The sequence below is a fragment of the Ascaphus truei genome, chromosome 1, assembly GCF_040206685.1.
Source record: "Ascaphus truei isolate aAscTru1 chromosome 1, aAscTru1.hap1, whole genome shotgun sequence".
Lineage (NCBI taxonomy): Eukaryota > Metazoa > Chordata > Amphibia > Anura > Ascaphidae > Ascaphus > Ascaphus truei.
The window spans coordinates 405,986,382-405,998,172 of NC_134483.1; positions in this window are offsets into that span (position 1 = coordinate 405,986,382).

The window sequence follows — 11,791 nt, forward strand, 5'->3', positions numbered from 1 at the left end:
GTTAAACAACTGAGGCCCCCCTGCGTCCAGGGAGACCCGGATGAGATTTAAATAGCAATGGTACTGTATGGTTCCAAATTGAGTAATGAGCTCAATAGATGTTTTCCTTTTCTTTTGTTCTGCTGATTTCACACAGCTGAGCTACTTTCCTATACCTACATGAATCCGACTGACTATTCTGGGAGGGACTGCACCCATTGGCTGCCCTTATGAGTGTCGTCTCAGAGCGATCATGTGATCGCAATGCCACTGATGAGGCGGATAGCCAGATCTCCCCTACAAAAATGAGCAGGAAGCCCATGATATAGCCACTACATGATTGGGGTCCTGGATAATGCACGTTATGCTTCCCTATATCATTGACTCTTCTGGAAGACAGTACTTGGCTTTCAGAATACACTAAACTGTCAGTGGTATTTCTCTATTATTACACTGACCGCCTGGTGTACTCTTTTTACTGTTCTATACAAGATTTTTTTCTTCTGGAGATGTAGAGGTACATCAGTATTTTGTCAACCGCGGTTCCTAGGAGTCCTTTTCAGGTAATTTGAAAATTGTACCAAATACAGAAGAATTTACAATGAATCTGATCTCAGACACGCTATTATAGAGGGTTGGGGTTCCTTACAATGCATCTGATCTCAGACGCGCTATTAGAGAGGGTTGGGGTTCCGCAGAATTTCACAATATAATTATAGGGTTCCTCAACCCCAAAAAAGTTGAAAACCACTGAGGTAAAGAATAGGCAATTCTTCAAGTCACATAGTCAACACCCACTAAGAATTGCTAAATATGTTTCTTACCCTGATTGCTGTTCTACAGATAAGCTACATAAATAGAAGTAATAACAATTAGCATAAACACTGTCACTGTGGCCCCTGCAAGAGTTGTGAAACTTTTGCAAGTTTGCAAAACTGGCAAATAGACTTTCACTGCTTGCAACAATTTAGCAAAATTGTCAACGTTGGCAAAACGTCACCAAGCATTGGCAGCTCATTATGCATTGACAAGCTGACGAAATGCTTGCTGCAGACTATAAATAACATTGGCACCGCATTACAATGCCCGTCATACAATATGTGGGTCATTTTGGTAACTTTTCACCAACACCAGAGCGAATGTTTTTGTGAAAATAACAAACATGCTAAGACTTTTTGCAAACCAAAGCATAGCTCCACTCCAGACAGTCTGACCTCACAACGCATCATACTGAGCAATCTGTTTTTTATATATAATACAAGATGGTCTAAGCCCAGCTCCGCACAGGTTGCACTAATACAAATGACTAATAATTGATTGTGTCTCTCCCCACCATCTCTTTCCCCTCCCATCACTTTCATTTCATACCTTATGATATCCACAATTCCTTCCGCATCTCTCTCCTTCTCCATCATTCTTGCGTTCTCTGCACGTATCAACCGACTTCCTCTTTCTTTCTTTGTCTACTTTCTGTATAAACATTACAGCTATCTGACTCTCCTTATCTGCCACCAGGCTATGTGCATTATGATGTCATGACCGATAAATAACCGACCAAGTATATCACTCACTGGCTCATAGAATGAATGAGTTTAAATAAAGAGAAAGAACCCACAGGCGCACGCCCCTATGGTCCCCTTAGTATGCATGTAAAGTTTCAGGTTTCACGGTCTTGGAGCTAGGTCCTTGACAGACAGACCCTTATTATTATAGAAGATTATATATCATGCGCTGACACTAGGTCCCATAGGGAGGCAGGTATGTGTGGTAAATGTATTGTTAAATTATACTGAAATAAAATCAACACTGATCCCATCTTCTAAAGTAATACTGAAAAATCTATACGTTTATGTAGACATACATTTTAAGATCATAAAATACAATTTGAATTGCATGAAAAATGCATTGCATTATGGCAAAAAAAAAACACCATTACAGTACAGTGAGATGTTTGTTTTAATGAAGATGACAATAAGCAGCCAATTATATTTGGCTAGTTGTTTCCCCATATAGCTGCTAAATTTTTAAAGCTTCCAGTGACCGAGCTCCAGATTAGAACCAACGCTAACACCACCCTAACACCTGTCACTAGTTTTAAATACCTGGGCATATGGCTTGACTCCCACTTAACATTCGGGACGCACATTGATACCCTGACAACCAAGGCCTATGCCAAACTAGGGGTACTTTACAGGAACAAATCCTCCCTAAATCTCCTGGTCAGAAAACGTATCGCACAGCAGATGCTAATGCCAATTATTGACTATGGAGACATAGTATATGGCTCGGCACCTCAAACCCACCTTAGCAAACTTGACACCCTCTACAATTCAATTTGTCGTTTTGTTCTCCAATGCAACTATAACACACATCACTGCGAAATGCTCAAAGAACTAGATTGGTCATCACTAGAGTCTAGGCGCAAAGTCAAGGCGCAAAGTTCACCTTTCCTGTCTTGCCTTTAAATTCTTTATGGGCAAGCTACCCAGCTATCTGAACAAGCTCCTCACCCCTACAACATGCAGCACTTATCACCTGAGATCAGACTCCAAAAGACTGTTCATGGTCCCAAGGCACAACAAAGTATCCGGCCCTTCCTCCTTCTCTTACCGTGCACCCCAAAACTGGAACAACCTAACAGAGACTCTCACATCCACCACCAGTTTAAGTTCTTTCAAATCTAAGGCTGTCTCACATTTTAATCTGGTCTGTAACTGTTTCATACGCCCATAATTTACATTTTCTTTAACTGTGCATGCAATGTCTTGTATATAATGTATACCCTGTTCATTATGTAACTGTATTTGTAACCATGTATTATTTGTCTTAACTCTGTGCCCAGGACATACTTGAAAACGAGAGGTAACTCTCAATGTATTACTTCCTGGTAAAATATTTTATAAATAAATAAATAAGTGGGAACGCTCCTTAAACAGGTCGGTGAAAATTGTTGCGCACAAAAATACCCCAGTTTACGATCATCATTCTGCGGAAATTACCATCACTCGCAAGTTTTAGGCAGCAGTCGACGTGCCTTAAAATTTAATGATACTCCACCTGATTTCAAGAAAGTCTAATCCTTTAAAAAAAAAAAAAAAATCTTTTAAAATAACTCCCCTTTATTAATATGTGGAACTGTAAATATGTAAATAAATTTTTTTTTGTGGTAGGCTGAATTATAAATAAATAAGTACTAGCACTCAGTGCACCCTATTAGGATCCTGTTGTGTTGCAGCTCAGAGTGGCACGGTATTACATGCATCCATCTCATTACAGTACTATGGCTTGACAAATTAGGTAGAAAATGTATTTGTCTCATTGTTTCACCGCTGACACAGACAAATAGCCTTCCATATGCTACAGACCTGTACACGTCATCTATTTAAGGTATGATCCATGGCTCCTTTGATAGAGTACATAAATTTCCTTTTCAACAGGATGCTGATAATGTGTTTGTTTATATCCAGCAAAAGCACCCTCTGATAAATGTATCTGTCAAACTCACATACCGGCATCTACTTGAATCATCATGAAGATGTGACAATGTCTTGTAGGAAGCATTTGGTGTCATAGCTCAGGGGATCTGAGCAAATATTGTAATGCGCAGGATGTTGGGAAGTTTATAAGGTTTTGGAAACTTGTAATAAAATTGTTCAACACAACTTCTCAATGTTTGCATGATGAATGGCCTTCTTGACATCAAGATTGTACCCTTTTGTGAGTCAAATCCATTTATGAGCACCTTATTTGTGTGTTAATGTGCATTGTGTGCCAATATGAAGGGGTCAAGATCTGACTGAAACCCCAGACACTAAGGGTGTATCCTATTATCAGTACCAACTGTCACCTAATAACATCATAATCTGAGGCGAATTATCGTTAGGTATTCACATCCGGTTCCAACTACCTGTTCACAGAGGTGTTATTGTCACTTGCACTGTATGATATTGTACACTGTGTCTTTCTTTATTCTTCTCTGATATACTGCAATGAGCACGGAGTGAAGAACAGCTCCAAGGAGGACAATTTCTCTATAAAGTCTTATGGTTGAAGACCACTTAGTAAATATGGTCCATAGTAACAGTTGCCCTTTGAGTGCCGGAGGGGCGCATCACTCAATGGGTTAAAGCAGCAATACTACATCCCCCCCTTTTTTTAATATGTAAAGCTTTTGACAATGTATCATTCTACATTCTTACATACAGTAAGGTGCCCATCGTTTGGTACTCCTGTTATAAATCCTGATTGTGTCCCTAACGAAATAGCAGCCTTTAACTTTGTACTGCAGTCTGTGAAATGTTGCAGCTGATATATAACATTATATTACTAAGTGTAACACATTCGTGTTACAGCTTTCAGTGTAATAGTTAGTCTGCTGTTTGGAACACAGCAACCGATCTGTTTGTGATACTTTGTTGCCAAAGGGTAGAGCTAAAAAAAAAAGGTGTGTGTCGGAGCCTGTCAAAAGAGGAAGTGGATGTGACTTTCAAATTGGTTGCTACAGCAACTAAGGATGATCAGTACATTAAAAACAAATCATTAAAAATGGCATTAGGATTTTAAAAAATGCAGGCATTATTATCTAATATTACAGAACATGTTTAATTTGAAAAAAAAAAAAATAGGAATTTTTACATTTTGCGGCTTTAAAGCATCATGTACCCAGCTGTTAACCCAAAAACGCAGGTCACGTTCAAAGCAAAAACAAACAAAACAAAAAAATAGCACTCCATAGTCATGAAGTAGCAAGTACGTCTAGGGGCACTCAAAGGGTTAAAGGGGGTAGTTCAACCTAATGGCTGAAAATAAATAAATTACTTATCAGTGTAATTCGCTTCCTTAGAAAGATTTCAATCACCCTTAAAGTGACTGATTTACTTATTTACATCCTGTGTAAAATGAATATGAATCGTTTCTTGTCGGGAACACTGGAACCGAGCCCATCATCTACTCATACTAGAACTGTTTGACTGATGGCACAATAATTACTTTGTAAGTGTAGCCAGGTCACCTGATGGCTACTATTCTGCCCTTGTACTGGCAGTGAACCCTGGTACAATCAGGCTGCCAGTAGTTGATATGGGGGTTTCCCCCTCGGAGGTGCTGCACTTGTTACAGCGGGAGGCGGTGACATCAGGCCTGGGCATGGCCAATCATGAGACAAACCTGGAGCCCTACTCCTGGCTGTACTTCAGGTCAGTGCCACCCCAAATTCAGTAGTGCCTCTACCTATTTGAGAGGGGCATACAGTAACTGAGGGAGAGGTCTCATTGAATTGTTAATCAAATCTTTGTCTGAGTTCCACCTAGTATCCTAGCTTCTGTTCAGACAAAGGCATGCAAGATACAGACATAAATATATATTCAGTCAGATACTGGACATTCCTATATATTTTCTAGGTCAGACAGTTTGCAATTTAAAAATCACAGTTTATGATGAAATTACAAACTCCAATTCTTACAAAAGGATGCGAATGATAATGATAATAAAAATGGTAGCATAATTCCATTTACAGGTCAAATGTTCTAGACTTTAAAAACTAACGAGAAGGGGAGTGTTGATGTATAGCACAGCCACGAGTTCCAACTCTCCATGAGACCGGAAAAAATGACAAAGGTGAACGCTCCAATCTAGCAACAGGTCAGGTTTGTTGCTAGATTGGAGCGTTCACCTTTGTCATTTTTTCCAGTCTCATGGAGAGTTGGAACTCGTGGCTGTGCTATACATCAACACTCCCCTTCTTGCTGTCTACTTACCTGGATGAAGAGCACGCCCTGGATGTCTAGGAGTCCTGCAAGCACCAAGGTAAAGGGCCGCAGTGCCCCTGCATATATATGATTACCAGTGCCTCTGTTTATTACATATTGGTTACTAGGGTGGGCATACATGGTGATTCAACTGTGGAGGTTTATCTGACCCCACTAGACACTTAGCCCATACCTGATAATTTGCCATATTGTTCATGGACTCTCTACTGTCATCCAGTATTATTTGCACATGTTGTGGAGGAATTCTAACCAATTTGGATGCATCACATCTATCCTATCCTTTAAAAACTAACAGACTCAATAGATATTGTTAGTCATCCCATAGCAATGTCATTATGAACATGCTGTGACAGAGTGATGGTGTAGAAACAGGCGCTAGAAACAATGCTAGTGCTCACTAATAATACAGTGAAACCAAATTAAACACTCAATATTTTGTGCCTTTAAGTGACTAAAATAGTGCAAACATAAAATAATAAGTAAAGGTTGTAACCCCCTGCTCAGACCCTCTGGAAGGGACTGTCTTCACTGGTCCCAGATGATCGATATATATTCTCACAACCCTTCGTCAACTGTCCTATTGGCGAAACGCGTAGAGTGGACCCGCCCAGGAAGAGAGAGGATTGGTGCTGGTAGCTGCCCATCACAAGCCTTACCGGAGGTAACGTGACAGAGTTCCCCGAGGAAACCGGAAGTGACGGATCGCACTGGAGACAGTGCTGGAGGTGATCTCTGAACGCTGTGGTGTAGGGGAGAGAACAAACGGCCACACATACAGGGGTCACGGAGCGGAGGCGGTGTGGTGAGCTGCGGCACTATCCCCATCATTTCACATTCACTTTGAGTGATAAATGTTGTTTTTACACTTTTACATTGTAAGTGTGCATTTTTAAGAATTGATATAAAGCATCCTTTTTTGTACCATTGATCTGCACTATGGAGATTTTTCTTTACCTTTCCATGCCCAAATCGACCTGACTTTTGAGCGATAATATTATCCTGTCTGAGTCTAGAAGACTTCATAGATTCCACGTTACCTGTCACTGCCTTTACACTACTACTATCTTGTGAGTAGGCTGCACCGAAGAGCCAAGATAATCAAAAAATGTTCACACTAAAATTTATTGTCTGCACTTAGTTTGTTTTTTCTGTTGTTTTTCTCCTTCATGCTCCCCCTGGGTTGTGAGAATATATTATGAACATGCTGGCATCCTCAAGTCATCATTGCATTATAATGTGTGTTACAAACAGGGCATAGAAGGGACAAAACCATGCAAAATAACAACGGCAGGTGAAGGAAACCACAGGAATATTTGAGCTGTGGACTTAAGAACAGTAACAATAATAATGCAAAAACATTAATAAATGTAGAACTCCTCCCCCCCCACTCCCAAAAAGATATTTACAAAATATATTGCAAAATATTAATTTCAATTTGTAAAGGTTTCCTTTTTTTTTTTTTTTTTTAAACACATATTTTAGTTTGTAGCTGCAAGACCCGGGTCTAAGAAAAGTGTTAAGAGATAGAGGTACCCCACGACAAAACAGTAATTGTGGAGTGGTGTTAATGGGTAAGGGTAATGATGAGAACTAGAGAGAAAAGAAACCCACTTGCTAGCACTAGTACTCACACTGAGTGATAAATGTGAAGATTAAAATAACTTTATTAAAGCAATCAATAAAATATAGGGTATTAAAATGACAATACTACACACAATGATCCTAATGGTGGGTGTCATGATGCACACCCCGGATCTATAGTCAGGGATAGGTATTGACAATATATACTGGTTAACCCTATGAATTAATCCCTTGAATAAGAGAACCAATGTGAACAGTGGGAATGATGAAATAATGGTAACCATCTAGTTAGTAGGGAGCATTAAACCAGTACCCATATTATAAACACAGTAATTACCCACAACTCGAGTCAGTTGTGTGGTTGCTGTGTAATTAGCCCGGGATGACTGTTGATGTCATGAAAACACCACATGTAGATGAAAGAGTCTGCGGCTGTATGAAAAAGGGTGTTAACACACTAGCTGCTGGAACACACTGTGTCAATATGGTTTAAGCTAGTAATGCGGTGGAATATATGCAGGCCTGCACAACTTGTAAAGCGAGAAGGGCCGAACTGCTCCAAGAAAAACAGATTCGGGCTGCACGGGTAAAATCATCATCATCATCATCATCATCATCATAATCATCATCATCATCATATCTCCCCCAGCAGCTCTCATAATCATCCGCATATCTCCTCCATCACCCCTTATCATCCTTATATCTGCCCCAGCACCCCATCATCCTCATATCTCTCCCTGCACCCCTCATCATCCACATATCTCCCCCAGCACTCATCATCTTCATATATCTCCCCCTGCACCCCTCATCATCAACCTTTGCGAGACTCAGCCTCTATCTCACACCCCCATCTCTCCCCCTCCCCCATACACAATACTCCCCGTCCACATAACACACAATACCCCACTGCAGACCACACACATCCCACCCCCCTGCACCTCACCCCCTCTGCACCTCCCCCCCTGCACCTCACATAACTCTCCCCCCTGCATCTCACATCACATCACTCCCCTGCACATCACCCCACTACACATTCCCCCTGCACCTCACCTCCCCCCCTGCACCGCACCTCACTCACTCCCCTGCACCTCACCCCCCCTGCACCTCACCTCACTCCCCTGCACCTCACATCACCCCACTGCCACTGACACTCTGCCACTGCCACACTGTCACATTGACACAGTCACACTGCCACACTGCCACACTGACACAGCCACTGACACTCTGCCACTGCCACACTGACACTGACACTGACACATTGACACTGCCACACTGCCACATTGGCACTATCTCTGAGGAGCTGCTGCAGGGGGGGGTGTCCTACCTTTCACTGTGAAGCATGGCTGGAGGGGGGGAAGCCATCTTGGTCCCTGGCAGCAGGCATGTAGACGGACGTTCACAGAGGTACCCAATTGGAGACTTTAGAAGGTGAAATTATAACGAAGCTTTATTGTGCCTTTTCCTTAACATCAGGAAACCATCCAAATAAGGGGAAAACACAGCAGAGTGGTTCTAGTGAAATAATATGCAATTCACAACTCCCTTAGTTAAGCATGTCTCCCAGCCCCAAACACATAGCATGAAATGAACAGATATACAAAGTCTTGTAATAAAAGTCTTATCTGTTCCTTGTAGTTTGGAGGGAAAATCTTCTCTGTCCCTGGTTGCTACCTTTTCTTCAGGGTTTGTCAGCATTCAGGTTTAGAAGTTTCCCCTGTGTCTTGGAAGCAGCTCTGCTGTGTCTTCTGGCAGAGCTCAAGACATGGTCAGCTCCAGAGATCTGTGTTCTCTTGGTCAGTCTCTCCTGGGAGACTCAAGAACCTCTGCTCTGTCTCAAAAGTTCAGCTCACACGTGAGCTAAGGAGTCACTTCCTGTCTCAACAGACAGGCTTTTGTAAGCAATCTAAATCAGGCAGGTGGTGTTTATTAATTGACTACCAGCAGTTAACCACCACACTGCTAGATTAAAGGCACATTACTTGAACAGGAATTACTCCCCTGTTACAAGGCACCTCACTTCCTGCTCTCACTAACAGGCTCTGCTGTCACTAACCCCGCCCCCACCCTCTGCAGTCAGACCGGCCTCAGCTCTGTCCCTTCTCATCTCTGCTTGCAGGGGGTCGTATCAAACTGCTGCCGATCCTTCCCTAATAGGCGGGGGGGGGGGGGAGCGTGTCAAAATGCTGGCGCTCCTTCCCTCCTGTGTCTGCAGAGCGGAATGGGGGGGGGGGGGGCGGGAATGGAGGTATCGCGGACCGCACAGGGAGTCCAGGTGGCCCACGGGCCGTATGTTGTGCAGGCCTGCACTAGAGAGACTTAGTATATATATGTTCTGTAATCAGCAATGTAGTTAAAGTACAGATACTTTCAGTTGCCACAAAATACCAGTGTGTTATTGACATTAGTACCTAGTGAGCACTGGTAAACAGCGCAATAAGCATGCATTCTTATAGTATATAATATCTATTAATATAAAGCATCATTAGTCCTGCATAAGTCATGCAGGGGGCATCAACTTTATATATACCGTATTTCCTTGATTGTAAGACGCATATTTTTTTCCCATTTTCACTTGTCTGAACTAGGGATGCGTCTTAGAATCAATGTTCTTAAAAAAAAAAACCCCAGCTCGGGGGGCGCTGCTGTAGATGCCGGCAGGGGATCTTTACAGTGTGCAGCAACAGCATGGCTCTGATCACACCCCCTCCATGAGGTGCAGAGAGATCAGCTGGAGATGCCTGCCAGGGATCTTCACATTGCCCAGCAGACCCTCCCCCTACCCCCTGTCTAATCTCTGTGTGAACTGCAGGAGGGTGCAGAGGGAGCTGTGTGTCCCCCTCCATTCTCTCCCTCCACTCTTTCCCTCCATTCTCTCCTTACCCCTTTCCCCCCATTCTCTCCCTCCCCCCTCCTTCCTCCCCATCCATCCATTCTCTCTCCACTCATCCGATACTGTCTCTTTCCCCATTCTGTGTCTGTCCCTGTAAGAGACGTGTACAGAGGTACGCAATGGAGACCGTTTTAAAGTGAAACTTAAATGAGGCTTTATTTCGCCTGTCCCTTCAACACAGCAAAACATTTAAATTAAGCAAAGAAAACCTACTCCACTTTGGAGAATATCTACACATGTAGTCCAGCCCTCTCTAACTGGGTGATTAGCTAAGCTACTTACCAGCCCCAAATATATATAAATACTAGCTGAGAGACCCGGCGTTGCCCAGGATGTAAATGCGTAATAGGTAGTATTATTTATAAATCGTGGAACAATAGGTGAGTATTTGTTGTAAAGGTTGGATAATAATGTTGAAAAGAAAGATGGAATAAAATGTAATACGATGTTGTTTAAAAATGGTTTATTGTAAACACACCACAATACAATGTATATTTTGGTGACATAACAGATGTAAAAATGTGAGGCGTGTGTCCTGCTAGGGTGTGAGGTGGCGGGTGGCGCGTGGGTTGTGAGTGCTGTCTGTGAGTGGGGGTCCTGCTAGGGTGTGAGGCGGTGGGTCAGTGATGTTGGTGCGTAGGGGCGGGAGGCAGCAGGTGTGTGTGGCGGCAGGTATGTGTCGAGTGTGGCGGGTGTCTGTTGAGTGCGTGCAGCGGCTGTGAGGCGGTGGGTGAAAGGCAGAAGCGGGCGGAGTAAGGGTGGGTGAAAGGCCGCGGGTGGGCGCGAAAGCAGAGGCGGGAAGGCAGGGGTGGGTAAGCGGGAAGGCGGGCAGGAAGGGTGGGTGAAAGGCCACGGGTGGGCGCGAAAGCAGAGGCGGGAAGGCAGGGGTGGGTAAGCGGGAAGGCGGGCAGGAAGGCGAAGGGTGGTGGGAAGGGGTGGAGGAGGGGGGGAAGGGTGAGAGGGGGGAAGGGGGGGGGAGGGGGGAGGGGGGAAGTGGGTGGGAGGGGGGAAGGGGGTGGGAGGGGGGAAGGGGGTGGGAGGGGGGAAGGGGAAGGAGGTGGGAGGGGGGCAGGGGGTGGGAGGGGGGAGGGGGGTAGGGGCTGGGAGGGGGGAAGGGGGTGGGATGGGGGAGGGGAAGGGAGGAGGAGGGGGGAGGGGAAGGGGAGCGGAGGGGGGGAGGAAAGGGGAGGAAAGGGGAGCGGAGGGGGGGAAGAAAGGGGAGGAAAGGGGAGCGGAGGGGGGGAGGAAAGGGGAGCGGAGGGGGGGAGGAAAGGGGAGCGGAGGGGGGAGGAAAGGGGAGCGGAGGGGGGAGGAAAGGGGAGCGGAGGGGGGGAGGAAAGGGGAGCGGAGGGGGGAGGAAAGGGGAGCGGAGGGTAAGAGGAAAGGGGAGCGGAGGGGGGGGCGGAAAGGGGAAGAAAGGGGAGCGGAGGGGGGGAGGAAAGGGGAGCGGAGGGGGGGAGGAAAGGGGAGCGGAGGGGGGGCGGAAAGGGGAGCGAAGGGGAAGGGAGGAGGAGGGGGGGAGGGGAAGGGGAGCGGAGGGGGGAGGGGAAGGGGAGCGGAGGGGTGGAGGAAA